At 27.8% G+C, this 15,000-nt stretch overlaps 1 long non-coding RNA gene across 1 annotated transcript in view; it reads right to left on the bottom strand.

Moving 5' to 3' along the window:
* The window catches only part of LOC124431735, a 38,270-nt gene that overhangs the window by 2,261 nt on the left and 21,009 nt on the right, over positions 1-15,000 (bottom strand). The gene's annotated exons all lie outside the window — the stretch shown is intronic.

Below are 15,000 nucleotides of genomic sequence, written 5' to 3'. Positions count from 1 at the left end.
CGATTTCATCGCCTTCATCGACGATTCTAACGAAGTAAATATTCTACCTTGCTCTATTTACATCCCACCTGCGACACACATATGCGTCCCACTTTTCCTCGTTAAGTTTTTTCCAAACGATAGATCTATGTAAATAATAGAGAAAAACAAATAATTTATTCGGATTATATACGATCCATTCTAATCATTCATTATTAACGCTAATATATTACATGTTAGGTTGGAAACCATGAAACGGGCGTAATAAATAACTAAACAAAAACGCCCGTTTAATAGTTTCCAACCTAATATATATATATATATAGACAGTATACTAAGATCAATTTTTATCAAAGCGACATTTAATGTCGTTTGAAATATATATTATATCGTTAAATTACGATAAAATTATTTCTTTCTAAATAATTGAAGAATTATCATTAGATGGTATCGATCGAATGGAAAAAGTAATAAATATATTCTTAATCGTACGAGATATATTATCGATTAAACGTTTAATTTTACATTTATCTTTTCTCTCTCTCTCTCTCTCTCCCTCCCTCTCTCTCTCTCTCTCTCTCTCTCTCTCTCTCTTTCTCTATCTCTGTCTTTCTTTCGTCTTTCGTCATTTATAAATCTCATATCGCATGCATGACATGGGATTCTTTTATCTTTTTCATATTTATCACCGTAACATATCTATCGTAAAGATAAATAATGCACATTATAATAATTAATTATTCAACAAATTTTTATTCCGTAATACTTGAACATCAGTCTTAAGTTATGATAAAGATTAAATTCATTCTACGTAATCAGAACTTATATTTCTTTTTATTAATTATTAAAATTTACATTTTTTATATATTTATATATATATATATAAAACATCGAACCATTTTCTCTCTCTCTCTCTCTGTCTGTCTCTGCTCCGTTTTGTTCTTTCATACTAATATCATATCAAAGCACCTCCTCCGTTTCTTCTTGTCGTAAAAATTAAAATAGAATCGTGACAAGGTAGAAACCGTACGGGATGCGATAACAGTGACGGAAATCGAACATACGTGAATATAATAGATCACCGTTGTGTCAAGTACGTATCGTTGGATGGTGCACTCTCACCTTCCGACATCTGTCATCCACATGTATGCCATCGTGGCACAGTCATTGGTACCTGTGTACAATGTGTTGTTTGTTTTTTCTTCTTCTTCTTTTTTTTTTTTTTCTTTTGCCCCTCTTTCTTTTTTCCTTTCCTTTCCTTTCTTTTTCTTTTATTTTTATTCCGACGTTTCTAAATGTCAAGCAGGTTCGTGTAAAAAAACAAAAAAAAAAAAGAAACAAAAAATATGTTCAAACAATATTAAAATGACGTTTCTGTGACGTCTGCATTACAAAATGTACGAGCTTAAAGAAAAATATTCAGAGCTCAGTTTATAATATTCTCATTAACGATCAAACAATATACGATTATGTTAAATTGAAAATTTTCACGGATTAAAGAAATAAATTTCTTTTTCTCTTCCTTTTTTTTTTCTTTTTTTTCTTTTTATTTTTTGTTTTCTTTTTCGTTTGTTCATTTTCTCCACGCATTCGTCATTTCCAAACGAAAGAAATTATTATTCCGAATATATGGTATATCGAAAATCAACGATTGTCATAAAATATTCTCTTCGAGGGTGACTAATTTTATACGATACGAAATAACGCGTATTAATTTGTTGAAATATCATTAAAATGATATCCACGTATATGGATATATATATATATATACATGAATATAGAAAATTTTTTTCTTTGTGAAACTTTTTCTTGCTACGATTAAACGTAAAAACTTTCGTCAAATATTATTATTATTATTATTATTATTATTATTATTATTATGATTTTTTTCTTACGATTAAACGTAAAAACGTTCGTCAAATATTATTATTATTATTATTATCATTATTATTTATACTATGCAGAACCGTAGATATCTAGAAACGTAAATTCCGAGATTGAAAAAAATTCAATGTTTGTTACGTGGATATATATATATATATATATGTGTGTGTGTGTGTGTGTGTAATCGATTTCCGAAGGAATTATGTGAAGAACGAGAAACGAGAAACGAGAAACGAAACGAAACGAAGCTGTCATCGTGCGACCATTTCAAAGACGCGTGTATTTCGTTGCTCGTTTCAAAGATCTGCTCGACTTTTTTTTATGAGAGTTTTTCGTCAATTCGTCGATCTGCGTTTTATGAGAACGACAGGATGCCGCGGTATGATTGTGGTTTATGACAAACGATAAACAGCAAAGTGACCAACTAGATATACACTCGAAATACATCAAACAACGACAATGACGACGATGACACACATGTGCTCGTCCATTTTAATTAACAAAAATATTTAAGTAAATATTTGGATATATGTCGACGATTTTATCGATTAAAAAAAAGAAAAAAAAGAAAAAAAAAATAAAAAAAATAAAAAGCAATAGATCGAATGTTTCAACTCGGTAGACCAATAAAAAAAAAAAAAAAAAAAAAAGAAAAAAGAAAAACAATAATGAAAAAAAAAAGGATCAAATCGTAACAAAAATACAAAAGAAAAAAAAAGAATAATAATAAATAAAAAAAAAAAAAAAAAGAAAAAGCAATTACATTAACTATGATCGATCTTATTTAATAATAATTTTGTTAAAAGGTAACATCGCTACGTATCCTTTTTATTCTTCTTTTGCTTTGTTTTCTTTTCTGTTTCTCTCTCTCTCTCTTCCTCTCTCTCTCTCTCTCTTTCTCTTTTTTTCCTCTTCCTCTCCCTTTGAATTTCATATACGAACGTGTATTCGTCCTCAAAAAGAGGAAATGCTAACAAATAATAAATAAACGAGTATCGATGATAAAGCACGAATATTTTGACTTTAACAGAGTCACAATATCAATTTAATCTGAACGACATTGGAACCGTGCAATATCACTTTTTAACACAGAGCGAAAAAATTGCATCGTTCCTTGAATATAATTATTTCGTTTTTTTTCTTTATTTCTTCTTTTTTTTTTTTTTTTTTTATTTTTTCTTTTTCATTTATTCTTATTACCTCCTTTTCTTTCTTCTTTCTCTCTCTCTCTCTCTCTCTCTCTCTCTCTCTCTCTCTCTCTCTCTCTCTCTTTCTTTCTTTACTTTGAACATTTCATACAAATGAAAATGAGATTTTCGCTTTTTTCTGATTAAATAAATTTCATATTGCGTTTCCTTTTCTTTTCTTTCTGCTTTTTCTTTCTTTCTTTCTTTTTTTTTTTTTTTTGTTTCTTGCATCCAAGCTGCTCATGTCGTCCGTTATATTCACCCATTCTATAAAGATATAAAGAATTCTATTCTAAAAAAACCTGCTCAAGCTTATATTAAAAATATCTGTGTGTGTGTGTGTGTGTGTGTGTGTGTGTGTGTGTGATAATCACATATAACTTCGTACGTTTCTTAAAATGCATACGTGATGTTTTTAAGTTTTGTTCGAAGAAAAAAAAAGAAAAAGAATAGAATAAAATAAAATAAAATAAAATAAAAAAAAAAATCGCAACGTTCGTATAGATATTTGCAAAAAAAAAAAAACTGTCGTCGATAAATCATTCTTAATTGCTTTTATCTTTCCATGTTTCTTCCTCTTTCATCCTCTTCCACATCATCCTAAATTCTTCTTGTCTTTATCGATAATTCGTGTTCATTTAATTTCATTTCATTTCATTTTTTTTTTCTTTTTTATTTATTTTCTTTTCTTTTCTTTTTTTTTTTTTTTTTTTTTTTTTTAATTTCATTTTATTCGTCGAATAATCGATCGATAAGTGAAAACACGATTAGAAGAATAGAATAGAATAGATTATAAGACAAATTGAAGAAACTCTGATCCGAAAGAGATCTCTTGAAAATTGATAAATATGTTGTTGTTATTGTTGTTATTGTTGTCGATCATGCAGATTAACGTAATTAAAATATAATTGATCATTTCTCTTTCTTCACATATAGACAAACACACACACACACACACTATCTTTCTCTTTCTCTCTTATCTTTTATCTCTTTTCCGTTATGCATGACACGAATATCACAAATCCGTTCCTAAAGGTCTATGACATAGTCCATGGGATATAACAAATTGACCCTATTACTATCCAACCATCGTTTCGGTCCAACGGAAACAACCTTTTATATACATCAATATTTTTCATGAAAAATGTCTTTTCTCCCTATAATATAACCCATAGAACATATATATATATATATATATATATATATATATATATATATACACACCTATATTCTATATTCATATCCTATATTCTATATCTGATATATATATATATATATGTGTGTGTGTGTGTATGTGTATGTAATTTATGTATGTATGTATGTATGTATAATATGAAAGAGTATATATCTCTCCTTGGAGATCCATAAGAGTAACATTATAAAAATTAATTCTTTCCCTTTGGATCACTCGAAAATTCATTATTCACGTTCTCAAAGGAACAACGAATATAAAAAAAGGATCTAAAAATGGAGACAAGGGACAACGAGATAAAGGATGATTTTAAGAAAAGAATGCCAACTTGTTAACGTAGTATCATTATTAATTAAATTATGATATCACTTCGTTGAAATGCCGACAAAGTATTTTAGCGTGCAAGTCTTCCTTTTTTTTTTTTTCTTTACCGGTTATGTACTTTATTATAACGTCACTGAGAGACAAAGCTTCGACTAAGGGAAAAAAAAAAAAGAATAAGAGACAGAGAGATAGAGAAAAGAAAGAAAAAATTCAAAGAAAAAAAAAAAAAAAAAAGAAAAAGATCATCCAATTATAATTATCCACAAAAATGATATGAAATTCGCAATGAAAGATATTTCGTGTTTGCTGCTTTTTCCGATTGGTGGTGAGATCTTCTCAAGTGAGATAAAGAAAGAAAGAAAAAAAAATAAAACAGAGAGAGAGAGAGAGAGAGAGAGAGAGAGAGAAAGAAAAAAAGAGCGCAAGGAAAAGATAGAGAAGGAAAAAGAAATAAAAAGAGAAGACTATTTGACGTCGTTCGATGCACCAGATGTTCGATAAAATCGGTTAACAACAACTGGTGTTCCTAAAAGTTAAGCAATTTGATAGACGTGAGAAAAAGTGCAAGTGCAAATGCAAGTTTCCCTTCTTTCCCCAACGTTATCCAAGCATCGCTTGAAACTTACTTCGTTCTGAATTGTTAGAAAATTTCAAAGTGCCGTTTGAAGGGTCATCCTACGAACTAGAATTCCCAAATGGAAAAAGGTTACGAAAATAAGGGGAACCAGTAAATTGACGTACAAGATAGAATAAGAATGAAAAAAAAACTAGTTAGATAGATAGATAGATAGATAGATAGATAGATAGATAGATAGATAGATAGATAAAGATAGAATATAGTTAAGAAAACGATAGTATAACGATTTCATCGGGTTAAAAGAAAATAAATGTTGACATTATTTCGCGAGATCTTTTACACGTAAAATATTTCGCAGTCGAGCGCCCATATCAAATCCAATAAAATTTCAACGAAACGATGAGATTAACAAGGAAACAAGATACTCAAGAATATCGAGATACATGAAGTATTATTATCCATGAATACTAGAGATGACTATCGAAATTAAATTCCTTAATCTCGAAGAAATTCTTTTTTGTTCCGTTCAAATATTATCTTACGATTATTAATCTCTTCTCGATTTTTCAATCTCCATCATGATTACAACTTTTTATTTCATTTTTATTATTTCACAAGAAATTATATCTCTCGAAATGAAAATTTTCTACGCTACACTATATTATTTTTAAATAAAATTTTTCAATAAATTTTCTATTACATACTATATATACATATACATACATACATACATACATACATATATATATATATATATAAGTAATAATTTATGTTCATAAAAGTTAAAAAAGAAAAGAAAATAAAATAAAATAAAATTTTATAAAAAATAAATAGATCATTGAGTGCAAGGAACGAAATACATACATATGTATATACATATATACGTACATACATATATATTATAATTATGTTCAATTATCATTTGCCTTATGATCATTTAATATTGCATACCATACTCGCGATTTTGTCTCAGCACTTATCAAACTCAGACTAATCCAAATCCAATATTTTGATAATTAAATTCTTTTCATCTAAATGGAAACGTAATTAAACGGTATTAGATTCTCGAAATTGAGGAAGAAAACTCACGTTGAATTGAACTCATTCTCCATCTCTCTTTCGCTCTCTATCTCTCTCTCTATCTCTTTCTCACACATACACAGACATTTATATCAATATAAACCGTATAAAACGACGAGACAATGATTAATTCGCGAGAATTATTCCGTTTAATTTAGATGAAATTGAACTTGAAATTATGAAAATAATATGATATATAAATTATATAAATAAATACATTGATTGGCCTGAATTTAAACAGATTGATCTAAAGATCTTTCTACGATATATATAATTTTATCTGTGAGAGATCTTTCTTTTTTAACTCTAATACAAACATACACACATAGACATACACACATGGACACACACACACACACATACATAAGTACGTACGACATCTCCATCTTCTTTGCCTCTTTGTCTTTATATTAATCACGTAAAAATTTGATCATAAGAAAGACGATAACGATTCGTTATTGGATATAGAAAATTTTTTTCACGAGACATTCGTCTCTTTCTAAAGTGATCGAATCCAATGAACGAATACAAACTTAAAAGTTCTATTATTATTTGTTAAATGATTTTTATGAAAAGGCGAAAAAAAAAAAGGAAAGAAGAAAAAAAAAACACGACTTCGTGAAAATCTAGAAAATCTTGATAGAAAAGAATTTAATAGCTGGCGAAGGAGGGATGAAGGGAGTGGAAAAAAAAAGAAGGAGGAAAGGAGGGAGGGGAGGAAAGGTTTATTATCGCGAAACGTATAGTCTTTTAAGAGACGATCGATAACAGTTTCATGCCATGAGCAAAGCCGCGCGAATGATTGTTCGTTCATTCTCACACCCTCAATTGTCAAAGTCAATGACAAAGAGAGCCTTCGACCAAATTGGCTCGACTATCGGTTTCCGTTATTAATCGATCTATCGACGTACTTAAACGACCCCTTTTTACTAAGAAGAAGAAGAGATACCCCTTTGCTTTCCATCATTTTTCTTTTACCTTCCGTTTCAAATATTCCCAACATATATACATATATATGTATATCTATATATTTACATAGAGAGAGAGAGAGAGAGAGAGAGAGAGAGAGATATTTGATCGATCGACAAAGATTTATTTTCATTGATATAATCTTCATTAATCTAAATCACGAATGAAATTATTATTATTAAATATTTAATAAAAATTATCAAACAATTCGATAACATTTAAATTCGAATATATGTTAGATTAATGTAATATAAAAAAAAAAAAAAAAAAAAAAACGAAAAAAAGAAAGAATTCTTATACTTTCTAATATGATTGATATAATTAAAATTTGATAAACGATTTGAAATATATATTTAACATAACAATGACGTTACGAGGATTTAACTAGGTGGCATCAAATGAAGCGCTTATTTTAAATCCTTCTTCAATATAATCGGATAACTATATATAATCGGTATAACGTGCCCCGGCATTATTTCATTATGATTAGAACAGTCAAAATATAAATTTTGGATAAGCCCTGATACAAATTGTAACTTAAACCCAATTTAAAAGTGGGGGATGTGCTTTCCTTTTTGTATTCGCATATTATTATTAAGTTCTAGCCGAATAAATTCATATATCTCTAAAGCTTTAAAGGTATAGAAATAACAAAAAGAAAAAAAAAAAAAAAAAAAAAAAAAAATAACAAAAGAAAAAAAGTAGGAAAATGAACAAAGCTGTTCTTCAAATAGCAAAATTCAAAATACGTCAGAATTGCTATGGTTACGTTTGAAATTGGCCTTGAAGAATTAAGTTGGGAATTCGTTCGGGGGAGAAATCTCTGATTGCAAATTGTGTATGTAAGAGAGAAAGAAGAAAGAAGGAAAAAAAGAGAGAAAGAAAGAAAGAAAGAAAGAGAGAAAGAGAGAGAGAGAGAGAGAGAGAGAGAAATAGAGGAATGTACCCCTTGCAATAACGTTGGATGATCCTTATACTTAAACGATGCCAATTTACATTTATTAACGTTATTATAGAAAACCATGAAAAAAAGGTGAACGATGGTGTCTCGTTATTTTTTCGTGGTAATATAAACTCGACGAAAGGAAAAGAGAATCAAGGAGTTCCCCAGAGGGATGATTCTAAAATTCTCTCTATCATTTTTCTGCCATATCATCCTTCGCTATTCAGTCGATAGTGCTTGTCTTCTTGCACTCTCAATTTCTCTTTTTTTTTTTTTTCCTTTTTCTTTTCTTTTCTCTTTTTTTCTTTTTTTTTTCTTTCCCTTCTTTTTTCCCTAGCCTCTCCATCCACAAAACCCATCCCCCTCCCTACCCAACCCCCCCCCACCCACACTCTCATCTTCTCACGGATCGATAAAATAGCAGGCGGCATCATTATTGCATCGCCAAAACGTTCATATGATATTTCGAAAATTTATTTCGACAAAATTATTTCGATAATTGAAATATCACATTTTCTTTTCGCCAATGTTAAACATTAATGCATTAATAGATTTTATTGATATAACGTTATTAATTATTATAATATTAATGAGAAATAAAATCGAACGTTGTAATCGAATTGATTGTAATAAAATTATTTAAAAGAGAAAAAGAAAAAGGAATTAAAAAAGAAAAAAAAAAAAAAGAAAAAAAAAAGAAGAAAGAAAAAAGAGGCGCAACTCAATATATTGAAATTTATTACGATGTTTTATTTCATTCATCATTATTCATAATGTCCGAAATTAATCATTTAGTTCTTATACGATGTGCATATAATAAATCACTTTTCGACGTCTTTACAATTTAAGAGAAAAAAAAAAAAAAAAAGAAAAAAAAATGTGACTTCGATAAATCGTAATTATGACTGTCGTTCGCTCAAAAAAATATTCTAATATTTCTTTTCATCGTACTCATTTATTTTTATTGATTGATTGATTGATTGATTTATTTATTTATTTATTTATTAATTTATATTTGTTTTTATTCTTTTCTTTTTCATTCATTTGCGGGAAATAATTAAAGTTATAAAAGAGAAGCAACGTTGTTGTTGTTCATTGCATAACCAATCGCCGTCGCAAAAAAGAAATCTTACGTAAGAAAATGTGCATTATCCTGTCGAATGAGTAAACAAAAAAAAAAAAGCAAAGAAAAAAGAAATTATAAAAAAAGTGTTGCAGAAGAACGAAATTAAAAAAAAAAAAAAAAAAAAAGAACAAAAAACAAAAGGGAAAAATGAAAGAAAAAACGATTTATTTAGTTATTCTATTTTTTCTTTCGCTCGCCCCCCCCCTCCCCTTCCTTGTAAACACGAAAATATTTTTATAAACACGAAATCGTTTGAAACAGAACGTATAAATATATTCTCTTTGTTTTATCAGTGTATTATCATCATCGTCATCGTCGTCATCATTATCATTATAATCAGGAATACATCTTACAATTTTTATCGAGTCAAATTATGCAGAAAATTATCGAATCTTCGATGATTTGAAATTAAATAAATTTACTTTTTTTTTTTTTTTTTTTTTTTTTTTTTGAAATAATTACTTTCTAAGGTTAATTTAATTTTATAGTTCAATCGATCGATATTTTTCCATTAACAATTCTCTTTATTTTCATTTTATTTATTTGTTTCGTTCGACGTTATTTGCGCAAAAAAAAAAAAGAGAGAGAGAGAGAGAGAGAGAGAAAGAAAAAAAAAAGGAAGAAAAAAAATTCCGTAGTAGTCATTTGTGAGTCACAATAAACGTTATACGAAATTATTCTCGCAAAATAATTATCAAAAGTTAAGAATGTTACTACAGCCTCGACAGTTTCATCACATAAATTTTGTATTATAGTGCAAAGTGTTTATAAACACATCAATCGATAATCATTCGGGGGGGAAAAAAAAAAAAAAAAAGAAAAAAAAAAAAAAAATATTTAAATTATCTTATCGACGTTTAAAATTTCTTAAATTAAAATTTCTTTTTGTCACTAGAAGATATGCCATGAGTTCATCATATAACGTGAACGAATTAAATATTTATTTGTCTTAATCATTGCTTATGACTAAATGTTCTTCCTAGAACATTTCCTTCCTTACTTTGGTAATAAAATTACTGTTGGATATTCGTATGCACATACTATCCATGAGCATGAGTAAACTTATATTATGTAAATACCTATCTCTACATATATATATATATATATATATATATATATATATATATATATATATATATATATATGGAAAGTTAAATACATACGAACATGTTATATACCGTGTCTATTGGGCATATTGCGTGCATCGATGTATCTACGTTATTAATAGATCAACGAACTGCTTTGAACTATGTACGAACGTATTGACGTCAGATTATATCCCGTAGATATAATTTATAGTGTAACTAAATTTCTGTTATTTTCTTTACCTTTTTATTATTATTATTTTACTTTTTATTCTTTTTATTTTAATCATTTACTTATTTATTTCTTCTATTATTTTTTTTTCTTTTTCTTTTTCTTTTTTTTTTTTTTGAACGATCTCTCTCTCTCTCTCTCTCGTTCTCTAATAAATATCTCTACATGACGATCGATCGATCCCTTCTTCTTTCAAATGTAAAATGATTTTACTTTATGATTTTTAAAATTTCTTTTAAAATTCACTTCTCATATATGAGAAATGAATTTCTCTATTATTAATATTCCGAATCCATCCATCGAAAGAGACGTTTTAAGGCGAATGATAATCTCCGGATTAAAGATAGATGGATGTTCGATAAAAAAGAAGGAAAAAAAAAAAAAAAAAAAGAAAAAAAAAGATGGAAATAAAATAAAAAAGAAAAAGATATCTGAAAGACGTATTTATGAATGCACGCATCTCTACCGAAAAATGATTTTGATTTTCGCGTTTTAAAGTGTTCGAGCAATTTTTTTCTCTCCTTTTTTTTTCTTTTTTTTTTTTTTTTTTTTTTTTTTGAAACGACATCGAGTCTTCCAAATCCACGAGATGAATAATTTATAGAGTCATTTGTTAACCCCAGAACTCTTCTTGGTCTTTACTTCGTCGTACAATAGAAAGAGGACGTCAAGAAAATGATAGAACGTATATATGTATATAGATATACAGTATGATAGAAAAATCGATAACGTAAAATATATTACATCTTCATATCCGTTAACGCTTTATATATTTTATAACATTTTATAAATAGTATCTCTAATATATTTATATAATATTAACAATCATAATAAAAAAAAAAAAATTAAATTATTTATATATATATATATATATATATATATATATATGTGTAATTATAAATATGTTGTTAAACTATTTATAGAACTATAAAGAGAAATAAATAATACATATATGTACATATATAAATATATATATACATATGTATGCATTTGAAAATCTTGCAGTTATCATACTACCTCAACATTTCTTCATTCTTCGAGCGTAAAATGTAAACGTAACAGAAACAGCAGCTTTTATAATTAGACGTTACCACCGAAAACACTGTTATTATTAGACACAGAATTTGCCAATTTAATTAAATAATGCATAAGGCGTAACGCGTACGAGACAACACGTTTAATTAAAAATAATATCAACGTTGACCGATATAATTTTTGAAAAACTTTCGGATCCTTCGGAATTATATTTATCATAAAATAATAAACGATAACCAACCGCTGTAAAAATGATAATATCGGATCGATGATTTCTACAAATGTATGCGACAACTAACCAACCATTTATTAAATTAAATAAATAAATAAATAAATATCTTTGCCAATACCAATATATTTTATTTAATTAAATGATTAATTGCAACTTTAATGTAATGCAACTAAAATCTAATCTCTCTTCTGTGCCTTCCTCTCTCTCTCTCTCTCTCTCTCTCTCTCTCTCTCTCTCTCCTGTAAATAGTTATAAGCGAAATATGAAATAATTCGAAAAAAAAAAAAAAAATAATCGATAATAAATAATTTTTATAAAATTAAAACGCGTATCCTAATATCATAGAACTTAATATTATTTAGATATGTAAATAGAAACTAATACAAACATCGTAGAAATAACCAAGAGGTCTTTGTCAATAATATCAAAGTAATCATGAATAAATTAAATTGTATCACATGTGGGACGTTTATAATAAACGACAATACTGACGTTGAAATTAGTTATAATGTATATACATAATTTATGCATGATATACGTCGAACCTTTGCCGATTGTGGTATAAATCATATATATATATATATATATATATATATATATATATATATATATATATATATATATATGTATGCTTTTATTTTTTAATTTAATTAACAAACAAACATGATTAAATTGACGTAAAATGTATACATACATATATATATATATATATATACATGTGTATAATAGAAGACGTTTATTAATTCATAGATCTATTTGTAATGGAACAATTATCGTTGATTAAACGTATCGATAGATCATTTTCTAATAAATAAAGTAATAAACTAATCTAATATCTTCTTCTAAAGGTTTTAACCTTATGGAAGATTACTTCGAACAAGGATGTTATTAATGAAAGGCAGACGTACACCTATCTACGGCTGATCGGTCAATCCCGTTAGACGTCAGCTACGATCATCGTCGGTTACACTCATTGTCTACAACAATTTGAGGCGTTATCGGTGCTCGAACGAACATCGAACGGTGTTACATTAAAGTGTTTACAACATGTATCAACCTCCATGTAATCATTAAACGTAAAGACCACGATATTATCTAACAATACGCATTACGATTTATCAATGTTAATTGATGACAACACGAGAATACATTTGAATGAATTATAATTAAAAAATAATTAAGAATTCTTTTCAATTATTTCATTGAGAGAGGAGGAAATAGGTTTTTTTTTTTTTTTTTTTTTGTTATTTATTTATTTATTTATTTATTTTATTCAAATAGTTAAAAACTTTTTTTCCCTTAATTTATTTCATTGAAATGAGTTTCGTTGTTTAAGTAATAAAAATTTTTTTTTTCTTTTTTTTTTTTTTTAAATTATCTCACTCAAATAAATTTTCGTTAAACAATTAAACATTTTTTTCTCAATTTTTTTTCATTGATATAAATTTTATTTCATAACAATTAAAAATTCATTATAGATTCCGTCCGTTCGTTTGTTTGTTTGTTTTGGGATTAGATTAATAGTTGTTTAAGATCATTATCATTCCTATATATTATCACACATAAATATACATTTTTCTTTTTTTGTTTTTCTTTTAACCACTTCCTCCTTTCCATATATTTTTTATCTTAGTTTATTACGATTAACCTAATTTATGTATTTTCTTTTTATTTATACATATATATATATATATATATATATATATATATATATATCGTGTGTTTATCCTTCTTAGCCGAATAAACGTATTCTAACTCGATTATAAAGAAAATTCCTAGGGGAGGGAGGTGGGGGAGATTTTTGTAAGCAGAAAAAAGGAAAGGAGAAAAAAAAGAAAAGAAGAAAAAGAAGAAAAGAAAATTTCAACTTTAACACTTACGATCCCATAATGAAAATAGTCTAACACTTTGCTCTCTAAATTATATATACAACATATATTATACATACATGGGTAATACAACAACCCGTTGAAACTATTCGAAATGATTTATAATACGAATATTTTCACTGTCCATATATACATACGTCGTTATCGCTTAAGATCTACAACGGAAGATTTATTACATTCCAACTTAATGGTAGATATAGATCGAAAGCAGATGCGTTAGGATTAGTTCTACGCCATTATGTTACTCCAATCGGTTAATAAATCTAATCGGATTAATAAATGCATCGGACTTATTAATGGAAATAAAATATAATAAATGGAAAATGCAAAACGATGGATGTAGGAAGAGAGAGAGAGAGAGAGAGAGCTTGGATGAATGGGTGGTACGAATAAAGGGGGAGGTATTTATCGTACAATGTAATATTAAAATTAAAGTCAACTCTTGCTAAATTGACTTTGCTCCTCTCTCTCTCTCTCTCTCTCTCGCTCTCTCTCTCGCTCTTTATCTCTCTTTCTCCTTTTTCTTTCTAGCGGTTAATCATGAGTTTAATATAAACCCACGTTCTTATTATGCATGAATAAATCCTAGTAAGCTCGTCGATCAACGTTAACGGATACAAAGGATCGCGATTAGAAGTGCTAGAGAAAAAAAAAGAAGAAAAAAAAAAAAAAAAGAGAAAAAAAAATAAAGAAAGAAAAAATTACTTTGAACGAGACAAATAGTCACGTAGTCGTAATCGTAGTCGTCGTCGTCGTCGTCGTCGTCGTCGTCGTCGTCGTCGTCGTCGTCGTGTATATTTTCAAATTTACACTTAAACGTCACGGTTCTTTTTAATATTATCTTTAACTATCTCAGTGCAAAGTAATAAATTATTAATATAAATTATAAATTGCACACGTATCCCCTATCTATCTTACCTACCTAACTACCTACGTGATTATTATTCACTTTTATCAAAATTTCATCAGAAATAACAAATGGTTAACTCGTCTCACCACGACGCCGGTTACCCCTTAAATTCACGAGCTAATGATCTATTTACCGATAAAATTTCTTTCAAATGAAACAGCTATCACAAAAATTGTACTGACGATGACTCGACAACAATTTTTCGACTTTCTTTTCTTTTTTCTTTTTTTTTTTTCCTTTTTTTTCCTTTTTTTTTTTTTTTTTCATTTTTTTCTCACTCTCCGAGCTTTTGATACAATACAAAGAATCGCACAAGACAAAACACGCGCATTATATAATAATATCGAACGTATCAC

The sequence above is a fragment of the Vespa crabro genome, chromosome 22, assembly GCF_910589235.1.
Source record: "Vespa crabro chromosome 22, iyVesCrab1.2, whole genome shotgun sequence".
Taxonomy (NCBI): domain Eukaryota; kingdom Metazoa; phylum Arthropoda; class Insecta; order Hymenoptera; family Vespidae; genus Vespa; species Vespa crabro.
The sequence above is the reverse complement of the archived record's forward strand: the minus strand, read 5'-3'. Positions and strand labels throughout refer to the sequence as shown.